At 45.7% G+C, this 15747-nt stretch overlaps 2 long non-coding RNA genes across 2 annotated transcripts in view; one reads left to right on the top strand and one right to left on the bottom strand.

Moving 5' to 3' along the window:
- Positions 1-15747, top strand: part of LOC309359145 — a 368574-nt gene that overhangs the window by 170902 nt on the left and 181925 nt on the right. The gene's annotated exons all lie outside the window — the stretch shown is intronic.
- LOC309359163 overlaps positions 1-15747 on the bottom strand; it is a 160460-nt gene that overhangs the window by 29264 nt on the left and 115449 nt on the right. The window lies entirely within an intron of this gene.

Raw genomic sequence — 15747 nt, 5'->3', positions numbered from 1 at the left:
TACACAGACGCAGCACTGCGGGTTGCGAACATGCTTCCCACATGGATCCATTCGCAACCCGAGCGTCCACTGTACGGCCGTACCTTGGAAGCCGAACGCCTTAGCACTGATACGTTTTGGCTCCCTAACACCGCAAACCCGGAAGTGAGTGTGCCGGTTTGCAAACGTTCTTTGGAAGCTGAACGTCCAACATGGCTTCCAATTGGCTTCGGGAGCTTCCTGCAGCCAATCGGAAGCCTCGCCTTGGTTGTCGAACCTTTTGGAAGTCAAACAGACTTCAGGAACAAATTCTGCTCAGCTTCCAAAGTACGACTGTACTCAGAGCCTTGGAACTGCCCCAACAAGAGCATCCTGAGGCTTCTGGAATTGGCATGCCTGTAAGTCCTTAGCTCCCTTTCCTGCCTTTCTGTTCAACAACTCTGGAAACCTGGGGTGCTCTCATGAGATCTTACAGGGCCATCTGAGTTCCCACAAGATCTCATGAAAACAGCCCAGGACTTCTTGAGCTGGTGCGCAGAGAAGGCCTCACTCCCCATGCAAGGCAAAGATCTTAAAAGCTCTTTAGCACCAGGTTTTCCTGGCACAAAAAAGAGCTTTTAAGCTCTCTTCCTTGCACCTGCATTTAGCCTGCAGGATTTCAAGTAGCTGGTCTTCAGTTGCATATCTTTAAAATTGTGGCACATTATAACTACTATTACTGCTACTTATTTTTTATATGCCACACATCTGACTGGGTAGTCCCAGCCACTCTGGGTGGTTTCTAACAAATTAAAATACAGTAAGACATCAAACATTGAAAACTTCCCTATACTATTCAGATGTCTTCTGAAAGTCAGATAGTTGTTTATTTCCTTGACATCTGGTGAAAGGGCGTTCCACAGAGTGGGTGCCACTACCGAGAAGGCCCTCTGCCTGCTTTCCCGTGACCTCACTTCTCGAAGTGAGGGAACAACCAGAAGGCACTCAGAGCTGGATCTCAGTGTCCAGGGCTGAACGATGTGGTGGAGACGCTCATTCAGGTATTCAGGTATTGGAGTCAAACCAACAATTCCTGCTTTGCCAGATGGGCCCATGAAAGGGCTGAGTCTCACACAGCTTCCCTGTAAATTTACTAAAGAGAACTCTGTGAGATAACTTCCTTTGTCTGCCTTGGCAGGAAGCTATAACATCACATACTTCCTTCCTGCCCGGGCAACCTCTCTTTTCTTTATCATGCCTCCAAGCTGATTGTTTGTGCCTGTCTGAGCTCTGCAGCTCAGACACCATTTTTGAACTTACATTTAGTACTTTAGTAACCTACATAATAGTCATAAACCAGCCTTCATTTTGCTCCTGTAATTGCTGCTTCAAGTCTGTCGATAGCAGCTGAACTTTTTGGAACTGGGTTGGGTCAAGGAAGCTGTTTTGAGTGATTATGAAGTTGTTCCTGTGCTATTTTAAAGAGCAGTAACGCTTCTGAATACCAGTTGCTGGAAACCACAAGTGGATAGAGTTACCTTGTGCTCAAATCTTGCTTGTGGGATTTCCCTGTTTTGCCACTGTGAGACCAGGATGAGGGACTAGATGGGACACTGGCCTGACCAAGCAGGGCTCTATTGCAGTTCAAGGATCCTTCCATTCCAGCCAGGCAAAAACACTCAAAACCTCCAAAAGCACTTGAAGGGGTTTTTTTTAAGCAGAGGTTGGATGCCCACCTGCCATGGATGCTTTAGCTGAGATTCCCGCATTACAAGGGGGTTGGACTAGATGATCCTCAGGGTGCCTTCCAACTCTACAATTCAAGGAGAGTGTTGAACAAGGGCAGTGAATGATATGGCCTTGGGAGAATCCCAAGGTCCATAAATATATCCCTGGAGGGCCACATACAGCTCCCGAGCCTGAGATTATGCTCAGAATCAGTTCTGGAAGGGGTGGAGAGGATGGTTTGCTCGTGGAACAGACATTAAGACGAGGAGGAGGAACTGCCAGGAGGGGTGTCTGTGTGTGTGTGTGTGTGTGTGTGTGTGTGTTTTGGGGGGAGGGGTGTAATTCAGCCCCTCTCAGAAGCAATAATGAGAGTCAATGTTTAATAAATAGTGAGTGCTGCGTGCCATCCATTATGCATGCCAAAATATTACTAAAATATTCAATATTGCTGGCTTGTGAATATTTCATGCAATTATTCATTAATAAACATTTGTCAGCACCACATGTGTGACGGGGGAGTTGACGTGAAACAGAATGCCACAGGAGGATGGGGGAGACCGGAGGATAGAGGTTGAAACAAGTGGGCAGGTGACAGTTGTCAAATGTGGGCACCAAGCCCAGCCGTTGGGAGAATGAAATGTTTGTCTCATGGCATCCAGTTCTGGACACACAACAGTTTTGGGAGTACTGAAGGCTGTAGTGTATTGTTGCAGCCAGAGGGTGCAGTTAGATTACAGTAGCAGGCAGGTCACACAACCCAGTTTTATGCCTGTTTGGTGCACTAAGTTCTATTAGGACAGGGCTGAGAAGCCTCAGGCCTGGGAGGAGGAAGGGGCAAATGTGGCCCTAGAGACGTCTCTCTCCGGCCCTCAGGACTATCTCTAGGCCAGGGCTAGGAAACTGGATCCAGATGGCATGTCAGTTGGTTTTATCTCCTCCAACCACCCGGTGAGCCAAGTTCTACAGATGCTTGAGATTGTCCACCAGTCAACCGGTCGATAGCATTCCAAAGTCAGATGACCCCCTTTTTCGCTCATGGGATTTGCAATCAATCTGTGCAGGCAAAGTCGAAACCCACAAAATAGCAGCACTGATTATGGTGCTGATCTATGCTTTTTTAATTGCCTTCTAAACCTCCGTCTCAAGGCAGTTTGAATAAAAGGTATCATAGCATCAGGGGGATTCATGAAAATGCCCACAGAAAGTGTCTGTCAGGGGTCAGCAAACTTTTTCAGCAGGGGGCCGGTTCACTGTCCCTCAGACCTTGTGGGGGGCCAGACTATATTTTGAAAAAGAAAAAAAAGAACTAATTCCTATGCCCCACAAATAACCCAGAGATGCGTTTTAAATAAAATCACACATTCTACTCATGTAAAAACACCAGGCAGGCCCCACAAATAGCCCAGAGATGCATTTTAAATAAAAAGACACATTCTACTCATGTAAAACACACTGATTCCCAGACCGGATTTAGAAGGCAATTGGGCCGGATCCAGGCTGGATTTAGAAGGCGATTGGGCCGGATCTGGACCCCGGGCTTAGTTTGCCTACCCATGGTCCAGAGGCTTGCTTGCAAAAGCATAGGGGGTGGGGGCAGGAGAAGTATCTTGGTCCAGATCAGAAAGAGGCAAGAACGCTCATCTGACTGAGCTGCCTGAGCTACTTATTTGGCAGACGTTACGCTCCATTTGAAACACAAATGTCAGTCAGTGCTGCAGGAAAAGGCTTCTCCACCTGCCCTTTATTACGGCCATAAATCTCTCTGCCTCTCTCTCTCTTTCCCTCCCTCCCTCACCATGTCCCTGCACCCAAACACGATGCTCCGGGCTTTATCAATATGTGCAATCCATCCTGTCAAACACACACACTTGCAAGATACAGGTGGTTGCTCTCACTGGACCCGATAACGATGAACCCCTTCAGAATGAAAAGAACACAGAGGCTGAGCTTCACCAACCAGGTGCTCTCCTGGTGTTTTGCAGCATCACTTCCATCAGGCCCAGCATCCCATGGCTGAGCTGGCTTGGGTACCATTTCTCCCCGAGGCTATTTAATATCTATATGAAGCTGCTGTGTGTGGTCCTTAGGAGCTTTGGGCCTTAAGGCCCTACCTTTCCAGTACCTGAAACTGTGTCCAGCCTCCTCTGAGATCAAATACAAACCTGATTCAGCACTAAAGTGACCTAGTTATCATTTTACATTTCTGGAGGGAGGGTCCAGAGTGGGAGTCACAAAAACCCTCTCGGTAGCCAGATACGGCCCACAGACTTCAGTGGAGCCACCCCTGCCCCAGCTTGCAAATTTAGCTGTATTCTGTCTGACGGAACCATCCCATGAGCAAATCAGGATATAAGCAGAGCCAGTAGCCCATCTAGCCCAGCATCCTGTGGTCAGTGTGGTCAACCATATGCCCCAAATGGATGCCCAGAAGCAGGATCTGACCACAACAGCCCTCTCTCCTCCTGCTGTTTCCAGCAACTGGTATTCTGACCGTGGAGCCACAGCACAGCCATCAAATGGAATGGCAAACAGTGGCATAGCGTGGGGGGTGCAGGGGGGGCCGGCCGCACCGGGCACAACATCCGGGGGTTAGGGTTAGGGGGCGCAAATCCACAGGTTAGGGGGCGCAAATCCACGGGTTAGGGGCGCAAATCCACGGGTTAGGGGGCACAAATTACTTGCCTTGCCCCGGGTGCTGACAACCCATGCTACGCCACTGATGGCGAATGACCAAACCCGAACTCTCCATTTAATCAGATGACCTTGCGCTGAGAAAGCCAGGTCTCCACTGGGCACCGTAAACTGTGAATCTCCGTACTGTTATTTTTCTTCTGTGTTTCTGCTACTGCTGTATAGCAAGATGCTTAAACCCCAAAGCCCTCTAGAGAGTTCATCCTTTCAGATATAATGAGGGTTTTCTCTCTCCCCCCCCCCCCACTGCCTGCTTGATCGCGTTCATAAAATATGAAAAACTTTATAAATTTATCGGCATGCTGCAAAGCAAGGCAGGCATGCTGGAGTTGACTCATCCGATCCTCTCCGTGTGGAGCACCGCAGATTTGTGCTCAGTCCTTTGTCAGGCTCTGTCACATGAAGAACGGGAACCGGTAGAGGACGGATGCCTTCCTACTGTCATAAATCTCTCCCTGCGCCGGCACTGCCAGCAAGTTCTGCCTAAAGCAAAATGCTGGAGTCAATGTCCAGACCTCCCTGCTTGGGCCAGAAGAGCAGAAGGACAGAAGAACAACCCTGCTGGATCAGGCCAAAGGCCCATCTAGTCCAGCATCCTAGTCCAACCAGATGCCTGTGTGAAGCCTGCAAGCGGTACCCGAGCACGTGAGCTCTCTTCCCTCCTGTGGTTTCCGGCAGCTGGCATTCAGAAGCATTGCAGCCTCTGACCATAGAGGCAGAACACAACTGTCATAACCAGTAGCCCTTGGTGGCCCTTTCCTCCTGAATTTGCCTAATCCTCTATTAAAGCCAGGACTGACCTGCTGGGAGCCTGAAGGGCCCTGCCCTGCTTCTCTCCACCTGGCTTGGGTTGGGGCCAAACAAACCCCTGTGTTGCAAAGAGAACATCAACAATGCCTAGGCCACACGATGACCATATACATATGTAATATACAATCTTTATAGAATTCCTTCAAATCATAAAAAGTTCAGAATGAAATCTTTAGTCTCAAAGTCTCTGACAATCTTTAGATCAGTGTTTCCCAACCTTGGGTCTCCAGCTGTTTTTGGACTACAACTCCCATCATACTTAGGGAGCAAGACCAGTGGTTAGGGATGATGGGAAGTGTAGTCCAAAAACAGCTAGAGACCAAAGGTTGGGAAACACTGCTTTAGATGAAGCGAGGTGCCAAACATTGTACGGTGGAAGACAAGCTGTGAAGCTTTGTGTATTCAACAATGATGTCCAACACTGAACAGTAATTCCAGGTGTTGACTACTGTTTTGTAGAATTCTTCATCAGCGTGGTGGGTGGATAGAGAATGCTTCATGAACTGAAAGTAAAATTTTACAGACAATGACCTGCAAGACATATTGTTTTTGTTTTTGTTTTTGATTTATGTCACTTTAAATTGTGATTGATATTAAAGCTATATTCTTAGTTTTAGATTTTATGATTTATGTGGAAATTGTTTTCCATTTGGTTGTGTACTTTTTGATGTGTTTTATTTATTGTTTATGACTTTTGTTATGTTGGTAATTATGTCAATCTTGTCATGTTGTAAGCTGCCTTGAGCATTGTTTTAACTATGGAAAGGTGGCATACAAATAAAATCATCATCAAACCTTTTATTGGCATCACATCCAAACATCCAAAACAAATCAATAAAATGATGACGATGATGATTAAAGTTTGGGGCCATCACTGCCTCCTGCGGGAACCAGTTCTAAAGCTTAACTATGTGCTGCATGAAGGAGGATTTTTCTTTTATCTGTCCTGAATCTTCCAACATTGTGCTTCATTGGATGCTCATGAATTGAAGAGAAAATGGGGAGAAGGAGAACTTTGTATGCCAGCTTGAGCTTCTTGGAGTAATGGTGAAATATATGGTAAACAGTGCTTTTTTCTTTTAAAAAAAAAAGTTTAGAAGTACTCTCATTTGACTCAAGCAAATCACCATTTTATAGTTCAAATCAGGGAAAATAAATACAGTAAATGGACAAAAGGCCACCATTGGGGGTAGCAAGGGAACTGAAAATTCACCATACTAGAGAAGGAACTATTATTATTTTTTTAAAAAATCTCCTGTTAGATTCACAAAATGTTTAGGGGTACCCCCCAAAAAAACTACTGAATAGATTATAATATAATTATATTATATTATATTATATTATATTATATTAATATGCAATATAATAATATATAATACCAAAGGTGGTTGAACCGAAAATGTTGCATGCAAAAATGCCTTTAATTGTTTTTGGAAACTACAAAAAGTGGGCACCTGTTGTATTCCGACAAAAGGATTCTGTTCCACACTGCTCTGAGTTGCTGTCAGGGGTGGGGTTCTGTTGGTTTAAGAGTTCCAAGGAGAGACTCTCCCGCAGAGAGCAGTGACCTTCTGGGTACATAAGGCAGTTTTTAAAGTAACGGTGTCCTGAGCTGCATGGATTCTTAATGGTAGTACCAGAGCCTTGAATTTTGATTGGTAGCCGATTATGTTATGAAGTCAGGGGTGAGAACAGGACACTTAAGATTTATGCTTACATTTCAATCTGAGAAGAACGCAGGACTCCCACCTCTGCTTGAAGCTGGCATAGTATAGCCTCAGAACTCATATCTCAGCTGCAGAATGGATCTCTAACTGGAAGGCTCAAAAAGCCCAATTAATCGTTGGTGAAATCCAGAAGGTGCTTCTTAGATGGGCATTACTGAGCAATAAATAAGAGTGAGAAGCTCGGCTGCAGTCAACAGCTTTTATAGGACCAGGTTGAGCCCTACTGGCTGCCATGTGTCACCTGATCTATGTGAAGCTAGCAGCTGCAGTACCCCTTCCTGACCACCTGCTGCAGTGGAGCTATAATGCACCACCTCCTGCCGGGTGCTGTAGGACTGCAGATAAGTATCTGGTATATCACTGGCACTTGCTGTGGCTGTTTGATCCTCCAGTTTAAGACTCAGGGACCTCATAAGTTTGAGTCCTCTAGCCACTGGGAGCCAGCGTGGTGTAGTGGTTAAGAGCAGCGGACTTGTAATCTGGGGAACCGGGTTCGTGTCTCCGCTCCTCCACATGCAGCTGCTGGGTGACCTTGGGCCAGTCACACTTCTCTGAAGTCTCTCAGCCCCACTCACCTCACAGAGTGTTTGTTGTGGGGGAGGAAGGGAAAGGAGAATGTTAGCCACCCTGAGACTCCTGAAGGGGAGTGAAAGGCGGGGTATCAAGTCCAAACTCTCCTCCTCCTCCTTCTTCAGGAGAACCAGATGCTGAACTAGATGGGTCATTGGGCTGACAAGAGGGAGGAGGAGGAGGAGGAGGAGGAGGAGGAGGAGGAGGAGGAGGAGAAGAAGAAGAAGAAGAAGAAGAAGAAGAAGAAGAAGAAGAAGAAGAAGAAGAAGAAGAAGAAGAAGAAGAAGAAGAAATGTTATTTACCGGTATATCCCACCCATCTGGCTGGGTTTCCCCAGCCACTCTGGCCAGCTCCCAACAGAACATTAAAAACACGATCAAACATCAACATTAAAAACTTCCCTAAACAGGGCTGGCTTCAGATGTCTTCTAAAAGTCAGATAGTTGTTTATTTCCTTTACATCTGATGAGAGAGTGTTCCACAGGGCAGACACCACTACCGAGAAGGCCCTCTGCCTGGTTCCCTGCAACCTCACTTCTTGTAGTGAGGGAATCACCAGAAGGCGCTCGGTGCTGGACCTCAGTGTCTGGGCTGAATGATGGGGGTGGAGACGCTCCTTCAAGTATATGAGCAGCCTGCTTTCATGTTCTTATAAAAATATGGGGGATTTGGGGAGAAGCAAAGCAACACACACACACACACACACACACATATATATAATGCAATAATACACCACCACCTCAAATATATTACACCCATCCCTATTCTTGGCCTTTTCAGATTGTGCCACAAAGGAGGCCTTGAATGATCCATTTGCTCAAACCACTAATCATATTCATCACAGTAAATAGGTCTGGACGTCACTGCAATGCTTTTGGATGCCATCAGTTTCTGCCGTTGAGTTTCAAGGATCTGGATCTCCTGTTTGTTCAATAGCAATAAACTTCCAAAGTTTTATAGGGTCATAAAAACACTACAAGTCCTTCCATTTACAGCCTGTGTATAATTTACTTGGGAAGGTTTGCTCTCTAATGGTGCAGCACAAGTGATTTGAGTTCTATTAGCTGGAAACATTATATCTACATTTTCAGAATTCTCATAAATAATTCTGCCATGTGGAAAAATACCCCAGTCTGAAATTGCAATGTAAGAAAAGGAACAGAGAGAGCCAGGGATCCTCTCCTGCATAAATAGAAAAGGCAGCTACCAGGAGGACGTCATTGAAGACAAAACATCCACTCTCTGGCTCCTTCCATTAACTCCTCTAAACCAATGGAGGCAGAAAGATTAATAATGGGTTGTGGGTGCCAACACAGAGGGTTAACTCTGAACTTTGCCAAATAATTAATTGACTGGCAAAATAGAAATACATTACATTGAACTCCCAGGCACAGAGACCTACTTGTATATGCATATTCAATGACCAGTAGTGTACTGGAAAATTCAGAAGTGCATGGTCCTTTCATGATAGTCATAATCTTGCTCCCTCCCTTATAGCCATACCCCATTCTAAGATCACATATTATGCAATAATTGTAATTAAGAATGCACTGCAATGATCAACCTGTGGGAATGTTGAGGATAGTAGGAGAGGATCTGTTGATTAAATATTATCCTTCCTTCACTCACATTAGTAGGTCATGTAGCAGAGCAAATTCCCCTCAATACAGCAGGAAGTTAGTCTGCAGATTCATTTGAATCTCTTTAGTTAAGCAATCCAGTCTGGCTTGATGAGACTGGATTATTCCTGGTGTCCCCTTTGATCCCTCTTAAAAGAATAAAGACACTGGAGTCTTTCCTTAAAAGTAACAAGAAGTTTACTCACATTCAGTTCACAGTATGATCCCTGAAGGCAGATTTTAGCAGAACATAGTGTGAATTCATCCCTTATGGGGATTGAGCCCATGTGCTGCTGGCTGAGAGCCAGCAGACAGCAAAATACTTTAAGAGAACAGCATTAAGAGAACAAAATGGCTGCAGGAGAGCAGCATGTCATCAAGAGAGAGAAGTGGCTATGTGACTCAGCTCTTTTATGGAGTCAGCCAGGGTCACACCCATTTTCCTGGTCACATGCAGGGGGAGGACACTCCAGACCAGTGGAACAGGAAGTTACACTGAGTGGATGTTCCCCTGTCTGTGCCCACTCTAGGGAAACAAGGAATGTTGTATTTGACTGCTCCAATGGATTACATCCCACACAACCCAGATCCCCATGCACTGCCTTTCAAAACTACTATTTCTTGTGCACATGGAAATGATCCGGAGTGCTCCATTGTCATCCTTTGAAGTTGCATTTTTTCATCAAGTTCCATTGCACATAACAGGACATGTACACTATATTCTGGAAACTGCATGCTCCTAAATGCTTAACTTTGGTGCATAAGGAACAACTCCTCTATGGTGTTCTGCCAATGTGCCTTCTTCAGAGCGGCCCTAGGAGCCCGTTCTCAGCTGCTGACTCACCTCCTTTCATGCTGATTGGCCCCAAGCACCATGGAGAGTGAGAAGATGACTTCTCAGAAGTTTAAAAAGCTCCCCTTTCGTGTTGATTGGGTGACTCTCGGGTGCTGGAGGCAGGGACTCCACTGCAGAAATGGTTACAGGTCTTCAATTCCCCCATCCCCCACATGACTCTGGACCACTACATCTCTGCCAATGACTGAAACATTATGTTCAATGTGTGAACCTACTCTGCTGAGAAGCTTATTTCTTCCAGGAATATTGGGTGATATTGTGGTAATATGGATTTATTGGTCAACTTTCTATAGTGGGGAAAATCAATACTCAAAGCAACTCACGTAAATAAATACAAGAAATAAGGTGAATATTACAAAAAGGATATAAAATGACTCAACGGAAAAGCAGTAGTGGGAAGTGAAGAGAATAAGAGTTGCATCATAAACTTACACGAGGTAGACCCATTGAAATTAGTGAACTTAAGTCTGCTGCAGCCTATCAATGGGCCTAACTCTGGGTAGGGCCAGCACTGGATGCAACCTTGAAGCTGCAATCCAAAACCCAAATTCTCCAGGGTGGGAAGTTTTAGACAGCGGTGGCTGGTGCACATTGGAATGGATGGGTCAGTAAGCTAGGAACCCAACAGAAGATGAAGGCAGAACTAATGACAGGCAGTGCCAACTAATTCTACAAGGGCAACTCTGATACTTATTAAGAGGAGGAACCTGACAGGCAGGGCCAGCCTTCTGGGCTGGTTATAAGAAAGAAGACAATCATGTGAGTGCTGGCTGAGGGCAGATGGAGGTTGGTGCTCCCTTTGCCGTAACGGAACAACCTCGCCTGCTGAAAGCTTTATCTGTGGTGTATGATCCTCAGGCATATAGTAAAAGCTATGGTTTTCCCCTGTGTATTTTCCCCCCAATACACAGGGGAAAACCATAGCTTTTACTATATGCCTGAGGATCATACACCACAGATAAAGCTTTCAGCAGGCGAGGTTGTTCCGTTACGGCAAAGGGAGCACCAACCTCCATCTGCCCTCAGCCAGCACTCACATGATTGTCTTCTTTCTTATAACCAGCCCAGAAGGCTGGCCCTGCCTGTCAGGTTCTTCCTCTTAATAAGTATCAGAGTTGCCCTTGTAGAATTAGTTGGCACTGCCTGTCATTGGCTCTGCCTTCATCTTCTGTTGGGTTCTTAGCTTACTGACCCATCCATTCCAATGTGCACCAGCCACCGCTGTCTAAAACTTCCCACCCTGGAGTACACAGGAATACACAGGAATACACAGGAGTACACAGAAATTCCTCTGTGTATTCCTCTGGAATACACAGAGGAATTATACCAGAAAGAAATGGATGTCTCGTATACCCCAGGTAGTGTGGTTGCTGACCTTGAGCCAGACATCCTGGAAAGTGAAGTCAAATGGGCCTTAGAAAGCACTGCTAATAACAAGGCCAGTGGAAGTGACGGTATTCCAGCTGAACTATTTAAAATTTTAAAAGATGATGCTGTTAAGGTGCTACACTCAATATGCCAGCAAGTTTGGAAAACTCAGCAGTGGCCAGAAGATTGGAGAAGATCAGTCTACATCCCAATCCCAAAGAAGGGCAGTGCCAAAGAATGCTCCAACTACCGCACAATTGCACTCATTTCACACGCTAGCAAGGTTATGCTTAAAATTCTACAAGGAAGGCTCAAGCAGTATGTGGACCGAGAACTCCCAGAAGTGCAAGCTGGATTTAGAAGAGGCAGAGGAACCAGAGACCAAATTGCAAACATGCGCTGGATTATGGAGAAAGCTAGAGAGTTCCAGAAAGACATCTACTTCTGCTTCATTGACTATGCAAAAGCCTTTGACTGTGTCAACCACGGCAAACTATGGCAAGTTCTTAAAGAAATGGGAGTGCCAGATCACCTCATCTGTCTCCTGAGAAATCTCTATGTGGGACAAGAAGCTACAGTTAGAACTGGATATGGAACAACTGATTGGTTCAAAATTGGGAAAGGAGTACGACAAGGCTGTATTTTGTCTCCCTGCTTATTTAACCTATATGCAGAATTCATCATGCGAAAGGCTGGGCTGGATGAATCCCCAGCCAGAATTAAGATTGCCGGAAGAAATATCAACAACCTCAGATATGCAGATGACACAACCTTGATGGCAGAAAATGAGGAGGAATTAAAGAACCTTTTAATGAGGGTGAAAGAGGAGAGCACAAAATATTGTCTGAAGCTCAACATCAAAAAAACGAAGATCATGGCCACTGGTCCCATCACCTCCTGGCAAATGGAAGGGGAAGAAATGGAGGTAGTGAGAGATTTTACTTTCTTGGGCTCCATGATCACTGCAGATGGTGACAGCAGCCACGAAATTAAAAGACGCCTGCTTCCTGGGAGAAGGGCAATGACAGGCCTAGACAGCATCTTGAGAAGTAGAGACATCACCTTGCCAACAAAGGTTCGTATAGTTAAAGCTATGGTTTTCCCAGTAGTAATGTATGGAAGTGAGAGCTGGACCATAAAGAAGGCTGATCGCCGAAGAATTGATGCTTTTGAATTATGGTGCTGGAGGAGACTCTTGAGAGTCCCATGGACTGCAAGAAGATCAAACCTCTCCATACTGAAGGAAATCAACCCTGAGTGCTCACTGGAAGGACAGATTGTGAAGCTGAGGCTCCAGTACTTTGGCCACCTCATGAGAAGAGAAGACTCCCTGGAGAAGACCCTGATGCTGGGAAAGATGGAGGGCACAAGGAGAAGGGGGCGACAGAGGACGAGATGGTTGGATAGTGTTTTCGAGGTTACCAGCATGAGTCTGACCAAACTGCGGGAGGCAGTGGAGGACAGAGGTGCCTGGCGTTCTCTGGTCCATGGGGTCACGAAGAGTCGGACACGACTGAACGACTAAACAACAACAAATGGTTTTCCCAGTAGTGATGTATGGAAGTGAAGGCTGGACCATTAAGAAGGCTGATCGCCAAAGAATTGATGCTTTTGAATTATGGTGCTGGAGGAGACTCTTGAGAGTCCCATGGTCTGCAAGAAGATCAAACGCATCCATTCTTAAGGAAATCAGCCCTGAGCACTCACTGGAAGGACAGATCGTGAAGCTGAGGCTCCACCTCATGAGAAGAGAAGACTCCCTGGAAAAGCCCCTGATGTTGGGAAAGATGGAGGGCCCAAGGAGAAGGGGACGACACAGGACGAGATGGTTGGATAGTGTTCTCGAAGCTACCAGCATGAGTTTGACCAAACTGCGGGAGGCAGTGGAAGACAGGAGTGCCTGGCGTGCTCTGGTCCTTGGGGTCATGAATAGTCAGACATGACTAAACGACTAAACAACAACAACATGTTCTTCAGTGGCTCATTCCCTCATTGATTCATCATTTACCTCTTGATGGCTCATTCAATCATGAGCAGTCTCAGCCAATTATGGTTCCCATCATAAAAGGATGATGTCACATGGGACTATCCAATCAGATTTGACCAGAGGTCTCCATGGGCAAAGAAACCTCCTGGATGAGTTGAATAGTGATTCACAGCCAGTCAGAAGTCACACAGTGAATAAGATGCCATCACTACACTATAGCATCCATCAGATTTGGTGAGGTGATTACATCAATGAATTCAATAAAGTCTATGGGGCAGGTGGGGCAGGAATAGGGGGCAATTAAGATGAGCAAGCAAGCTTTTATGTAAGCAGCACCAAATAGGTTGGCCGAAGACTTTCCCCCTTCCTGTTTTTCAGGAATAGTTTTGGCAGGATCAAAAAACGACGAGTGCTTTCGATTCTCCCCTAACCAGATGAACTTTATAAAGCCACCCTGAGAAGGGAAATGGCTTAGCATTTCTGGAAGAGGGGGAGGAAGATGAAAGCAGAGTGGCAACACAAACATTCCCATCCAAGAGATGATTGTATTTCAAAGGTAATTATGGATGCTTCCAACGGGTGAGGAGGGTGCATTGAGTCTCACAAAGCAAAGATAATTTATTCATGAGAAGCTGATCTGCAAGGCTTCCCAGGCAGAAGGAACCTCTCCATATTCATGGGGGATAATTAAGTTGGTAGGGAGAAGGGTTTGTTTTTCAACAGGCTTCAGGAGAAGGAAGCCAAGTGCAGTATGGACAGGTTTTTCACTGATACACAATGTGTGTCTGCCCGCTCACATATGGGGGATGGAGTTTGCTGGGGGAGAAGTGCTGCCTCTTTCAACCCGTGGCTCCTCCTTCCTCACCCTTTTGGGTTCTATATAAGGGTGTGTCTGAACAGAGGTAGGTACTGAAGTCTGTGTGACATCAACCCAAGATCCTCTGAGGAAGGAAGAACTTATCAGCTGGCTATTGCCAGCTGCCACGACTCCAATTCCTCCCATGTTACAAAAAAAACCCTGACCTTGTTGAAGCACAATTCTGTGCCCTTGGAGTTATCTTAAGAGTAGCAGAGCTGTTTTTTGTTAGGAGTCAAAGGAACAGATGGACATTTTCTTTTAAGGGAGTTCACAGGTGGGGAATGTTTTTCAGTTCAGCTAGCCACATCTTGAGATGCCCCATTCACAGTCGGTCACTATAACAGGTAGGTGGGGCCCTTGCATTTCGCTTTTCCGGTGTGGCTTGTAAACCTGCAAAGTAGGTTAGGCTTAGAGGCAGCAACTGGCCCTGAGCTTCATAGTGAACTTCATAGTTTAATGCAAACCTAGTGAACTTCATAGTTCAATGCAAACTTGAACCTTGGTCTCCTACGTCCTAGTTAAACTTTTTTGGTGATCACTCCTAGCTAAGTAAGATTGTCTTCCATAAACACAGTTTTAGCAGGGAGTCTATAAGCGACTGTGGAGGCCAATTCTGGATCCACATGTCCTTCCACAGTGGGGACATAGGTTTCCGGGTGGGAGTTGATCACGGTGAGGATTTGCCAAGCGTGCTTTCCTCTTAGCATGTTTCTCCCTTTCATCCTGAGTTCGAGCGTCTTCAAAGCCCATGACACCTTTGGTAAAGGCTGTTCTCCAGTTGGAGCCCTCGCAGGCCAGTGTTTCGCAGTTGTCAGTATTTATACTACCATTTTTAAGATTTGCCTTGAGAGAGTCTTTGAAGCTCTTTTCTTGACCACCAGCATTACGCTTTCCATTTCTAAGTTCAGAATAGAGTAGTTGCTTTGGTAGGCGATAATCAGGCATCTGCACAACATGACCAGTCCAATGAAGTTGACGTTGATGAATCATTGCTTCCACAGTGGTGATCTTTGCTTCTTCCAGTACAGTGACATTAGTTCGTGAAATATACTCGGAGTCTTGTAGTGATTTCATGCTCTTTATTGCAGCTTGTAAAACAGTGATTGAATTGCTCCCCCCCCCCCCAAAAAAAAACCTCAGGCTTTTATATACATTATTTACACAATGAGTCCCGTGTGATTGGCTAATTCTGCTTCCCTCCTGGAGCCTGATTGGTCTTTTCCTGCAGGCCAATCAGTTGTTGCATTCTACGATCCTACCAGCCTAATAGACCGATTAACTTCCTCCTGGAGCCTGATTGGTCTTTTGCTGCAAGCCAATCAGTTGTTGCATTCTACTATTCTACTTGCCTATTGTTCTAGGATCCAAGCTTAATACATAACAGTTCACCTGCCTTCCCAAGTGATGTGTAAATTTTTTTCAGAGACATTGTTCTAGTTCAACACTCTAACCATGGCACCATTGTGTTATCCAATACCTGGGCACCTTCTGAAGTGGGCCTGCCACCTCCTTCTCCTACTGTCAGTAAGGAGTCTCATCCTTCTGGAGAGGTACTTGAGAGTATGTCCAATAC

The sequence above is a fragment of the Podarcis melisellensis genome (assembly GCF_964234715.1).
Source record: "Podarcis melisellensis genome assembly, chromosome: 16".
Lineage (NCBI taxonomy): Eukaryota > Metazoa > Chordata > Lepidosauria > Squamata > Lacertidae > Podarcis > Podarcis melisellensis.
This window is presented reverse-complemented; position numbering and strand designations above follow the sequence as displayed.